This window comes from Globicephala melas, unplaced genomic scaffold (genome assembly GCF_963455315.2).
Source record: "Globicephala melas unplaced genomic scaffold, mGloMel1.2 SCAFFOLD_758, whole genome shotgun sequence".
NCBI classification, from domain to species: domain Eukaryota; kingdom Metazoa; phylum Chordata; class Mammalia; order Artiodactyla; family Delphinidae; genus Globicephala; species Globicephala melas.
The window spans coordinates 1-12,462 of NW_027207896.1; the positions used below are offsets into that span (position 1 = coordinate 1).

The window sequence follows — 12,462 nt, forward strand, 5'->3', positions numbered from 1 at the left end:
CCACGAGGTGCGGCACCCGGCGGCCGAATGGGCTGAGATCCTGCCCTTGCGGCGCCCTGTGGCCACCTCCGCCTCCCTCACGGTACTGGCCGAGGCCTCGGACCAGCGGGCCCCGGCTCCCAGCTCAGCGCTGCTCCTCCGCCCCTCTCACCTCCTGCCCGACGTCCAGGCTACCGAGCACCCTCCACCCCCGCCCACCTTCATGCCACTCAGCCGGAACCCGGGAGGCAATGCCAACTACCAGGTGTATGACAGTCTGGTGCTGAAGCGGCAACCGCAGGAGGGCCAAGCGCGGGCCAACTCGCTGCTACCTTCCACCTCGGCCTCCAGGCCCTCTCTGCACGGGAGCCAGACTGGGAAAATGAACTTACCAGCAGCAAGTGGGGGCAGGGGCAGGGGGCGGCAGGGCATGGAGAGAGGAATAAAGAGCGCCAGAGTCCAGGAAACATTGGTGGTCTGTGGCTTGGAAGCGCCACTCCTTCTGCCAGCCTGGGTCCCTGCGCTTGGCTTCCTGCAATAAGAAGCCAGTGTCCCCTTCTTGGCCTGAGGGTCCCTTTGGTTTAGTGGCCACAGTTCTGCCAGCAGGCCCCTCCTGGTCCTATACCATGCACTAAGTACATCTGCAGCTGCAGACTCCAAACCCCTGGTCTCTGGGCACCTCCTCTGTGTCTCAGCTGTCCCTGTCCACAGAGAGCCTCATACAAGAAGTTGCTTCCAAACTGGGAGGTTCCACATCTGGGCAGGTCCAGCTCCAGGCCCAGTGAAGGGCATGAAGAAGGCTGAGGCTCTGGACTCCAGCCAGGCCTTCAGCAGGCCTCTGAGGCCAAGGTCTTCCTAGTCTCAAGAGGGGCCAAGAGACGCAATGTGTCATTTGAACAAGTGAGTCAGCGGGCGGTGAGCGAATGAATGACCGCTCGAGGGGATGTATGCCGGCCACCGGGCCCTGTTTGACTGTCCAGGCTCAGCTTACCTGACCCTGGTTACCAGGGAATGCCACTCTGGGCCCTCCTTTTCATCCCCCTCCCTCACTGTGACCTCACCACCTGCCCCATTATGACCCAGTCTGGCTCCCAGTTAAAACTGGAGGGCAGAGGGCCCAGGCAGTCCTGGGACCAACGGCCATGGGTGAGCGAAACTACTACCGAGCCGAGCCGTTCACTGGCCCCATCCCCAGGAAATGCCAGGAGCAAGGATACTCAATTCTTCTGATCCCGGTCAGCTTCATCTTGCTCAACGTGGGGATCAACATGGTGACTATGGTCAGGGCAGGATCTGTGCAGCGCGGTTGGGGGAGCCCTGGGGTCTTGAAGGGGCTGAGGTGGGAGGGCTGCTGGGGTGTGACCGGGACAAGGGTTGGATTTCAGGGCTCACCCTGCTCCCGGCCTCCCCCCTCCCCTTCTTCCCTCAACTCTGGAGGCATCTGAAGAGATTCTTGCGGGCACTTTTCAATCGTATTTTCCACAAAGGTGAGTGGGCGCCGGCGTGGGTTCAGGGGATGTGGGCCTGTCCCCTTTCTTCTATCCCTGCCTTGATTCTCAGCCCCTCAGGAACCCAGGCCCTGACCCATCTCGCCTTTCCCCACAGACAAGCAAGCCAGCTGTGTAGGCACCCATCGCATGTGCATGCGCTGCTCCGTGGATCCCAAGAACCTGTGCTCAAGAGTTTCTTCCCACTTCTGCCATCGCCCAAGCTTCCTGCTCGGGCAGGTAAACCCACCTTGACTACTGCCTGCAGCGGGGCTCGGCGGGGGCGGAGCCGGCGGCCCCCCCGCCGCGGGCGAGTAAAGGAGAAGGCGGGCGGAGCGGGAGGCAAAAAGCCTACAGCACCCGGTATTCCCAGGCGGTCTCCCATCCAAGTACTAACCAGGCCCGACCCTGCTTAGCTTCCGAGATCAGACGAGATCGGGCGCGTTCAGGGTGGTATGGCCGTAGACGGGGGCGGGGGGCCGCGGGCGGCCTCTTGAGGCCCAGTTTCGCTGGCGCTGGCGCCTTAACACCAGCCTGGCGGCCGGCCCGCCCCGGCAGGGCCCCCTCGCCCGCCCAGGCAGGGGCAACGGAGGTCTCGGGTATCGGGCGGCGGCGGAGGGTTTGGCGACCACCTCCCAGCCCAGGGCGGCCGTGACCCAGCAAACCCTTCGGCGCTTGGCGCCCCGCCCAAGATCCCGCACGTCGCTCACAGGGACGTGGCCCCGGAGGCTTCAGGGCCCGGGGCCCGCGGTCCCTTGGGCATCGGCCCTGCCCGCCCACGCGGCCCTAGGCGCAGCCCGGCCGCAGCCCGGGCCGGCCCTCCTGCCCGACAGCAGCTGGCCCGAAGCCACTGGGAGCCACCATTGAGTCGCCACGGCCCCTCAGCCCCGGCAAGGCCACCCTTGCCCCCACACCCCCCGCCGAGCTCAGGACCCCGCCCCTGGTGGCCGGCAGGCCCGGGGAAGCGGCCCCTGCCCTCGATCCCGCTCCCGCACCCGGCCGCGGTGACACGCCAGAGGGGCGGGGTGGGGGGTCTTTTGTCGGAGGGAGCTGTGGAGGGACACACCGGCACACAGGTGGCGGAGCCGGGGCTGGGCGCCGGTGGGGGCGGCCAGGTGCAGGTCGAGGGGCTCGCGGGCCGAAAGGACGGCAACTGGGCCCGCGGCGGAGTCTGGGTCCGGGCCAGCCACCCCGGGAGCGTCTGGGGTGCGCCTGCCTTCCAGGGCCGCCTTCTGGCCGCCTGGCCGGCCGGGCCGGCGGGGAGCGACCCCGCCGGCGCGCGCCGTGGTGGGAGGGGCCTGAGGAGGTGGGGCCTGCAGCGGGGCCCGGCGGAGGCGGAGCCGGCGGCCCCCGCCGCGGGCGAGTAAAGGAGAAGGCGGGCGGAGCGGGAGGCAAAAAGCCTACAGCACCCGGTATTCCCAGGCGGTCTCCCATCCAAGTACTAACCAGGCCCGACCCTGCTTAGCTTCCGAGATCAGACGAGATCGGGCGCGTTCAGGGTGGTATGGCCGTAGACGGGGGCGGGGGGCCGCGGGCGGCCTCTTGAGGCCCAGTTTCGCTGGCGCTGGCGCCTTAACGCCAGCCTGGCGGCCGGCCCGCCCCGGCAGGGCCCCCTCGCCCGCCCAGGCAGGGGCAACGGAGGTCTCGGGTATCGGGCGGCGGCGGAGGGTTTGGCGACCACCTCCCAGCCCAGGGCGGCCGTGACCCAGCAAACCCTTCGGCGCTTGGCGCCCCGCCCAAGATCCCGCACGTCGCTCACAGGGACGTGGCCCCGGAGGCTTCAGGGCCCGGGGCCCGCGGTCCCTTGGGCATCGGCCCTGCCCGCCCACGCGGCCCTAGGCGCAGCCCGGCCGCAGCCCGGGCCGGCCCTCCTGCCCGACAGCAGCTGGCCCGAAGCCACCGGGAGCCACCATTGAGTCGCCACGGCCCCTCAGCCCCGGCAAGGCCACCCTTGCCCCCACACCCCCCGCCGACTCAGGACCCCGCCCCTGGTGGCCGGCAGGCCCGGGGAAGCGGCCCCTGCCCTCGATCCCGCTCCCGCACCCGGCCGCGGTGACACGCCAGAGGGGCGGGGTGGGGGTGGGGCTTTTGTCGGAGGGAGCTGTGGAGGGACACACCGGCACACAGGTGGCGGCGCCGGGGCTGGGCGCCGGTGGGGGCGGCCAGGTGCAGGTCGAGGGGCTCGCGGGCCGAAAGGACGGCAACTGGGCCCATGGCGGAGTCTGGGTCTGGAGGGCTCTGAGCCTCCATCCGCTCTGGTGCCTCGGGTCTACCGGCCCGACGCCTGGTAGCGCGACACCCCACCGGCCCACAGACGTAGCCTCCCCAGCTGTGCTCACAGCGAGTCCAACCGCAGCCTGCATCCCTCCACGGGACACTTGGATTACTCCCGCGATCCCCACGAGGTGCGGCACCCGGCGGCCGAATGGGCTGAGATCCTGCCCTTGCGGCGCCCTGTGGCCACCTCCGCCTCCCTCCCGGTACTGGCCGAGGCCTCGGACCAGCGGGCCCCGGCTCCCAGCTCAGCGCTGCTCCTCCGCCCCTCTCACCTCCTGCCCGACGTCCAGGCTACCGAGCACCCTCCACCCCCGCCCACCTTCATGCCACTCAGCCGGAACCCGGGAGGCAATGCCAACTACCAGGTGTATGACAGTCTGGTGCTGAAGCGGCAACCGCAGGAGGGCCAAGCGCGGGCCAACTCGCTGCTACCTTCCACCTCGGCCTCCAGGCCCTCTCTGCACGGGAGCCAGACTGGGAAAATGAACTTACCAGCAGCAAGTGGGGGCAGGGGCAGGGGGCGGCAGGGCATGGAGAAAGGAATAAAGAGCGCCAGAGTCCAGGAAACATTGGTGGTCTGTGGCTTGGAAGCGCCACTCCTTCTGCCAGCCTGGGTCCCTGCGCTTGGCTTCCTGCAATAAGAAGCCAGTGTCCCCTTCTTGGCCTGAGGGTCCCTTTGGTTTAGTGGCCACAGTTCTGCCAGCAGGCCCCTCCTGGTCCTATACCATGCACTAAGTACATCTGCAGCTGCAGACTCCAAACCCCTGGTCTCTGGGCACCTCCTCTGTGTCTCAGCTGTCCCTGTCCACAGAGAGCCTCATACAAGAAGTTGCTTCCAAACTGGGAGGTTCCACATCTGGGCAGGTCCAGCTCCAGGCCCAGTGAAGGGCATGAAGAAGGCTGAGGCTCTGGACTCCAGCCAGGCCTTCAGCAGGCCTCTGAGGCCAAGGTCTTCCTAGTCTCAAGAGGGGCCAAGAGACGCAATGTGTCATTTGAACAAGTGAGTCAGCGGGCGGTGAGCGAATGAATGACCGCTCGAGGGGATGTATGCCGGCCACCGGGCCCTGTTTGACTGTCCAGGCTCAGCTTACCTGACCCTGGTTACCAGGGAATGCCACTCTGGGCCCTCCTTTTCATCCCCCTCCCTCACTGTGACCTCACCACCTGCCCCATTATGACCCAGTCTGGCTCCCAGTTAAAACTGGAGGGCAGAGGGCCCAGGCAGTCCTGGGACCAACGGCCATGGGTGAGCGAAACTACTACCGAGCCGAGCCGTTCACTGGCCCCATCCCCAGGAAATGCCAGGAGCAAGGATACTCAATTCTTCTGATCCCGGTCAGCTTCATCTTGCTCAACGTGGGGATCAACATGGTGACTACGGTCAGGGCAGGATCTGTGCAGCGCGGTTGGGGGAGCCCTGGGGTCTTGAAGGGGCTGAGGTGGGAGGGCTGCTGGGGTGTGACCGGGACAAGGGTTGGATTTCAGGGCTCACCCTGCTCCCGGCCTCCCCCCTCCCCTTCTTCCCTCAACTCTGGAGGCATCTGAAGAGATTCTTGCGGGCACTTTTCAATCGTATTTTCCACAAAGGTGAGTGGGCGCCGGCGTGGGTTCAGGGGATGTGGGCCTGTCCCCTTTCTTCTATCCCTGCCTTGATTCTCAGCCCCTCAGGAACCCAGGCCCTGACCCATCTCGCCTTTCCCCACAGACAAGCAAGCCAGCTGTGTAGGCACCCATCGCATGTGCATGCGCTGCTCCGTGGATCCCAAGAACCTGTGCTCAAGAGTTTCTTCCCACTTCTGCCATCGCCCAAGCTTCCTGCTCGGGCAGGTAAACCCACCTTGACTACTGCCTGCAGCGGGGCTCGGCGGGGGCGGAGCCGGCGGCCCCCCCGCCGCGGGCGAGTAAAGGAGAAGGCGGGCGGAGCGGGAGGCAAAAAGCCTACAGCACCCGGTATTCCCAGGCGGTCTCCCATCCAAGTACTAACCAGGCCCGACCCTGCTTAGCTTCCGAGATCAGACGAGATCGGGCGCGTTCAGGGTGGTATGGCCGTAGACGGGGGCGGGGGGCCGCGGGCGGCCTCTTGAGGCCCAGTTTCGCTGGCGCTGGCGCCTTAACACCAGCCTGGCGGCCGGCCCGCCCCGGCAGGGCCCCCTCGCCCGCCCAGGCAGGGGCAACGGAGGTCTCGGGTATCGGGCGGCGGCGGAGGGTTTGGCGACCACCTCCCAGCCCAGGGCGGCCGTGACCCAGCAAACCCTTCGGCGCTTGGCGCCCCGCCCAAGATCCCGCACGTCGCTCACAGGGACGTGGCCCCGGAGGCTTCAGGGCCCGGGGCCCGCGGTCCCTTGGGCATCGGCCCTGCCCGCCCACGCGGCCCTAGGCGCAGCCCGGCCGCAGCCCGGGCCGGCCCTCCTGCCCGACAGCAGCTGGCCCGAAGCCACTGGGAGCCACCATTGAGTCGCCACGGCCCCTCAGCCCCGGCAAGGCCACCCTTGCCCCCACACCCCCCGCCGAGCTCAGGACCCCGCCCCTGGTGGCCGGCAGGCCCGGGGAAGCGGCCCCTGCCCTCGATCCCGCTCCCGCACCCGGCCGCGGTGACACGCCAGAGGGGCGGGGTGGGGGGGGCTTTTGTCGGAGGGAGCTGTGGAGGGACACACCGGCACACAGGTGGCGGCGCCGGGGCTGGGCGCCGGTGGGGGCGGCCAGGTGCAGGTCGAGGGGCTCGCGGGCCGAAAGGACGGCAACTGGGCCCGCGGCGGAGTCTGGGTCCGGGCCAGCCACCCCGGGAGCGTCTGGGGTGCGCCTGCCTTCCAGGGCCGCCTTCTGGCCGCCTGGCCGGCCGGGCCGGCGGGGAGCGACCCCGCCGGCGCGCGCCGTGGTGGGAGGGGCCTGAGGAGGTGGGGCCTGCAGCGGGGCCCGGCGGGGGCGGAGCCGGCGGCCCCCGCCGCGGGCGAGTAAAGGAGAAGGCGGGCGGAGCGGGAGGCAAAAAGCCTACAGCACCCGGTATTCCCAGGCGGTCTCCCATCCAAGTACTAACCAGGCCCGACCCTGCTTAGCTTCCGAGATCAGACGAGATCGGGCGCGTTCAGGGTGGTATGGCCGTAGACGGGGGCGGGGGGCCGCGGGCGGCCTCTTGAGGCCCAGTTTCGCTGGCGCTGGCGCCTTAACGCCAGCCTGGCGGCCGGCCCGCCCCGGCAGGGCCCCCTCGCCCGCCCAGGCAGGGGCAACGGAGGTCTCGGGTATCGGGCGGCGGCGGAGGGTTTGGCGACCACCTCCCAGCCCAGGGCGGCCGTGACCCAGCAAACCCTTCGGCGCTTGGCGCCCCGCCCAAGATCCCGCACGTCGCTCACAGGGACGTGGCCCCGGAGGCTTCAGGGCCCGGGGCCCGCGGTCCCTTGGGCATCGGCCCTGCCCGCCCACGCGGCCCTAGGCGCAGCCCGGCCGCAGCCCGGGCCGGCCCTCCTGCCCGACAGCAGCTGGCCCGAAGCCACTGGGAGCCACCATTGAGTCGCCACGGCCCCTCAGCCCCGGCAAGGCCACCCTTGCCCCCACACCCCCCGCCGAGCTCAGGACCCCGCCCCTGGTGGCCGGCAGGCCCGGGGAAGCGGCCCCTGCCCTCGATCCCGCTCCCGCACCCGGCCGCGGTGACACGCCAGAGGGGCGGGGTGGGGGGGGCTTTTGTCGGAGGGAGCTGTGGAGGGACACACCGGCACACAGGTGGCGGAGCCGGGGCTGGGCGCCGGTGGGGGCGGCCAGGTGCAGGTCGAGGGGCTCGCGGGCCGAAAGGACGGCAACTGGGCCCGCGGCGGAGTCTGGGTCCGGGCCAGCCACCCCGGGAGCGTCTGGGGTGCGCCTGCCTTCCAGGGCCGCCTTCTGGCCGCCTGGCCGGCCGGGCCGGCGGGGAGCGACCCCGCCGGCGCGCGCCGTGGTGGGAGGGGCCTGAGGAGGTGGGGCCTGCAGCGGGGCCCGGCGGGGGCGGAGCCGGCGGCCCCCGCCGCGGGCGAGTAAAGGAGAAGGCGGGCGGAGCGGGAGGCAAAAAGCCTACAGCACCCGGTATTCCCAGGCGGTCTCCCATCCAAGTACTAACCAGGCCCGACCCTGCTTAGCTTCCGAGATCAGACGAGATCGGGCGCGTTCAGGGTGGTATGGCCGTAGACGGGGGCGGGGGGCCGCGGGCGGCCTCTTGAGGCCCAGTTTCGCTGGCGCTGGCGCCTTAACGCCAGCCTGGCGGCCGGCCCGCCCCGGCAGGGCCCCCTCGCCCGCCCAGGCAGGGGCAACGGAGGTCTCGGGTATCGGGCGGCGGCGGAGGGTTTGGCGACCACCTCCCAGCCCAGGGCGGCCGTGACCCAGCAAACCCTTCGGCGCTTGGCGCCCCGCCCAAGATCCCGCACGTCGCTCACAGGGACGTGGCCCCGGAGGCTTCAGGGCCCGGGGCCCGCGGTCCCTTGGGCATCGGCCCTGCCCGCCCACGCGGCCCTAGGCGCAGCCCGGCCGCAGCCCGGGCCGGCCCTCCTGCCCGACAGCAGCTGGCCCGAAGCCACCGGGAGCCACCATTGAGTCGCCACGGCCCCTCAGCCCCGGCAAGGCCACCCTTGCCCCCACACCCCCCGCCGAGCTCAGGACCCCGCCCCTGGTGGCCGGCAGGCCCGGGGAAGCGGCCCCTGCCCTCGATCCCGCTCCCGCACCCGGCCGCGGTGACACGCCAGAGGGGCGGGGTGGGGGGGGCTTTTGTCGGAGGGAGCTGTGGAGGGACACACCGGCACACAGGTGGCGGCGCCGGGGCTGGGCGCCGGTGGGGGCGGCCAGGTGCAGGTCGAGGGGCTCGCGGGCCGAAAGGACGGCAACTGGGCCCGCGGCGGAGTCTGGGTCTGGAGGGCTCTGAGCCTCCATCCGCTCTGGTGCCTCGGGTCTACCGGCCCGACGCCTGGTAGCGCGACACCCCACCGGCCCACAGACGTAGCCTCCCCAGCTGTGCTCACAGCGAGTCCAACCGCAGCCTGCATCCCTCCACGGGACACTTGGATTACTCCCGCGATCCCCACGAGGTGCGGCACCCGGCGGCCGAATGGGCTGAGATCCTGCCCTTGCGGCGCCCTGTGGCCACCTCCGCCTCCCTCACGGTACTGGCCGAGGCCTCGGACCAGCGGGCCCCGGCTCCCAGCTCAGCGCTGCTCCTCCGCCCCTCTCACCTCCTGCCCGACGTCCAGGCTACCGAGCACCCTCCACCCCCGCCCACCTTCATGCCACTCAGCCGGAACCCGGGAGGCAATGCCAACTACCAGGTGTATGACAGTCTGGTGCTGAAGCGGCAACCGCAGGAGGGCCAAGCGCGGGCCAACTCGCTGCTACCTTCCACCTCGGCCTCCAGGCCCTCTCTGCACGGGAGCCAGACTGGGAAAATGAACTTACCAGCAGCAAGTGGGGGCAGGGGCAGGGGGCGGCAGGGCATGGAGAGAGGAATAAAGAGCGCCAGAGTCCAGGAAACATTGGTGGTCTGTGGCTTGGAAGCGCCACTCCTTCTGCCAGCCTGGGTCCCTGCGCTTGGCTTCCTGCAATAAGAAGCCAGTGTCCCCTTCTTGGCCTGAGGGTCCCTTTGGTTTAGTGGCCACAGTTCTGCCAGCAGGCCCCTCCTGGTCCTATACCATGCACTAAGTACATCTGCAGCTGCAGACTCCAAACCCCTGGTCTCTGGGCACCTCCTCTGTGTCTCAGCTGTCCCTGTCCACAGAGAGCCTCATACAAGAAGTTGCTTCCAAACTGGGAGGTTCCACATCTGGGCAGGTCCAGCTCCAGGCCCAGTGAAGGGCATGAAGAAGGCTGAGGCTCTGGACTCCAGCCAGGCCTTCAGCAGGCCTCTGAGGCCAAGGTCTTCCTAGTCTCAAGAGGGGCCAAGAGACGCAATGTGTCATTTGAACAAGTGAGTCAGCGGGCGGTGAGCGAATGAATGACCGCTCGAGGGGATGTATGCCGGCCACCGGGCCCTGTTTGACTGTCCAGGCTCAGCTTACCTGACCCTGGTTACCAGGGAATGCCACTCTGGGCCCTCCTTTTCATCCCCCTCCCTCACTGTGACCTCACCACCTGCCCCATTATGACCCAGTCTGGCTCCCAGTTAAAACTGGAGGGCAGAGGGCCCAGGCAGTCCTGGGACCAACGGCCATGGGTGAGCGAAACTACTACCGAGCCGAGCCGTTCACTGGCCCCATCCCCAGGAAATGCCAGGAGCAAGGATACTCAATTCTTCTGATCCCGGTCAGCTTCATCTTGCTCAACGTGGGGATCAACATGGTGACTACGGTCAGGGCAGGATCTGTGCAGCGCGGTTGGGGGAGCCCTGGGGTCTTGAAGGGGCTGAGGTGGGAGGGCTGCTGGGGTGTGACCGGGACAAGGGTTGGATTTCAGGGCTCACCCTGCTCCCGGCCTCCCCCCTCCCCTTCTTCCCTCAACTCTGGAGGCATCTGAAGAGATTCTTGCGGGCACTTTTCAATCGTATTTTCCACAAAGGTGAGTGGGCGCCGGCGTGGGTTCAGGGGATGTGGGCCTGTCCCCTTTCTTCTATCCCTGCCTTGATTCTCAGCCCCTCAGGAACCCAGGCCCTGACCCATCTCGCCTTTCCCCACAGACAAGCAAGCCAGCTGTGTAGGCACCCATCGCATGTGCATGCGCTGCTCCGTGGATCCCAAGAACCTGTGCTCAAGAGTTTCTTCCCACTTCTGCCATCGCCCAAGCTTCCTGCTCGGGCAGGTAAACCACCTTGACTACTGCCTGCAGCGGGGCTCGGCGGGGGCGGAGCCGGCGGCCCCCCCGCCGCGGGCGAGTAAAGGAGAAGGCGGGCGGAGCGGGAGGCAAAAAGCCTACAGCACCCGGTATTCCCAGGCGGTCTCCCATCCAAGTACTAACCAGGCCCGACCCTGCTTAGCTTCCGAGATCAGACGAGATCGGGCGCGTTCAGGGTGGTATGGCCGTAGACGGGGGCGGGGGGCCGCGGGCGGCCTCTTGAGGCCCAGTTTCGCTGGCGCTGGCGCCTTAACGCCAGCCTGGCGGCCGGCCCGCCCCGGCAGGGCCCCCTCGCCCGCCCAGGCAGGGGCAACGGAGGTTTCGGGTATCGGGCGGCGGCGGAGGGTTTGGCGACCACCTCCCAGCCCAGGGCGGCCGTGACCCAGCAAACCCTTCGGCGCTTGGCGCCCCGCCCAAGATCCCGCACGTCGCTCACAGGGACGTGGCCCCGGAGGCTTCAGGGCCCGGGGCCCGCGGTCCCTTGGGCATCGGCCCTGCCCGCCCACGCGGCCCTAGGCGCAGCCCGGCCGCAGCCCGGGCCGGCCCTCCTGCCCGACAGCAGCTGGCCCGAAGCCACTGGGAGCCACCATTGAGTCGCCACGGCCCCTCAGCCCCGGCAAGGCCACCCTTGCCCCCACACCCCCCGCCGAGCTCAGGACCCCGCCCCTGGTGGCCGGCAGGTCCGGGGAAGCGGCCCCTGCCCTCGATCCCGCTCCCGCACCCGGCCGCGGTGACACGCCAGAGGGGCGGGGTGGGGGGGGGCTTTTGTCGGAGGGAGCTGTGGAGGGACACACCGGCACACAGGTGGCGGCGCCGGGGCTGGGCGCCGGTGGGGGCGGCCAGGTGCAGGTCGAGGGGCTCGCGGGCCGAAAGGACGGCAACTGGGCCCGCGGCGGAGTCTGGGTCTGGAGGGCTCTGAGCCTCCATCCGCTCTGGTGCCTCGGGTCTACCGGCCCGACGCCTGGTAGCGCGACACCCCACCGGCCCACAGACGTAGCCTCCCCAGCTGTGCTCACAGCGAGTCCAACCGCAGCCTGCATCCCTCCACGGGACACTTGGATTACTCCCGCGATCCCCACGAGGTGCGGCACCCGGCGGCCGAATGGGCTGAGATCCTGCCCTTGCGGCGCCCTGTGGCCACCTCCGCCTCCCTCACGGTACTGGCCGAGGCCTCGGACCAGCGGGCCCCGGCTCCCAGCTCAGCGCTGCTCCTCCGCCCCTCTCACCTCCTGCCCGACGTCCAGGCTACCGAGCACCCTCCACCCCCGCCCACCTTCATGCCACTCAGCCGGAACCCGGGAGGCAATGCCAACTACCAGGTGTATGACAGTCTGGTGCTGAAGCGGCAACCGCAGGAGGGCCAAGCGCGGGCCAACTCGCTGCTACCTTCCACCTCGGCCTCCAGGCCCTCTCTGCACGGGAGCCAGACTGGGAAAATGAACTTACCAGCAGCAAGTGGGGGCAGGGGCAGGGGGCGGCAGGGCATGGAGAGAGGAATAAAGAGCGCCAGAGTCCAGGAAACATTGGTGGTCTGTGGCTTGGAAGCGCCACTCCTTCTGCCAGCCTGGGTCCCGGCGCTTGGCTTCCTGCAATAAGAAGCCAGTGTCCCCTTCTTGGCCTGAGGGTCCCTTTGGTTTAGTGGCCACAGTTCTGCCAGCAGGCCCCTCCTGGTCCTATACCATGCACTAAGTACATCTGCAGCTGCAGACTCCAAACCCCTGGTCTCTGGGCACCTCCTCTGCGTCTCAGCTGTCCCTGTCCACAGAGAGCCTCATACAAGAAGTTGCTTCCAAACTGGGAGGTTCCACATCTGGGCAGGTCCAGCTCCAGGCCCAGTGAAGGGCATGAAGAAGGCTGAGGCTCTGGACTCCAGCCAGGCCTTCAGCAGGCCTCTGAGGCCAAGGTCTTCCTAGTCTCAAGAGGGGCCAAGAGACGCAATGTGTCA

At 68.7% G+C, this 12,462-nt stretch overlaps 6 non-coding genes across 6 annotated transcripts; all 6 read right to left on the bottom strand.

Annotated features, from left to right (window-relative positions):
• Window positions 1-1,814: 1,814 nt before the first annotated feature.
• On the bottom strand, window positions 1,815-1,933 carry LOC132596478 (5S ribosomal RNA). The gene has a single exon (XR_009562561.1). It is a non-coding gene; the product is annotated as a 5S ribosomal RNA (ribosomal RNA).
• A 930-nt stretch (window positions 1,934-2,863) lies between these two features.
• On the bottom strand, window positions 2,864-2,982 carry LOC132596489 (5S ribosomal RNA). The gene has a single exon (XR_009562572.1). It is a non-coding gene; the product is annotated as a 5S ribosomal RNA (ribosomal RNA).
• Window positions 2,983-5,678: 2,696 nt separating this feature from the next.
• Window positions 5,679-5,797, bottom strand: LOC132596492 (5S ribosomal RNA). The gene has a single exon (XR_009562575.1). It is a non-coding gene; the product is annotated as a 5S ribosomal RNA (ribosomal RNA).
• Window positions 5,798-6,728: 931 nt separating this feature from the next.
• On the bottom strand, window positions 6,729-6,847 carry LOC132596493 (5S ribosomal RNA). Its single transcript, XR_009562576.1, has one exon. It is a non-coding gene; the product is annotated as a 5S ribosomal RNA (ribosomal RNA).
• Window positions 6,848-7,778: 931 nt separating this feature from the next.
• Window positions 7,779-7,897, bottom strand: LOC132596494 (5S ribosomal RNA). Its single transcript, XR_009562577.1, has one exon. It is a non-coding gene; the product is annotated as a 5S ribosomal RNA (ribosomal RNA).
• A 2,694-nt stretch (window positions 7,898-10,591) lies between these two features.
• On the bottom strand, window positions 10,592-10,710 carry LOC132596479 (5S ribosomal RNA). The gene has a single exon (XR_009562562.1). It is a non-coding gene; the product is annotated as a 5S ribosomal RNA (ribosomal RNA).
• Window positions 10,711-12,462: the final 1,752 nt, after the last annotated feature.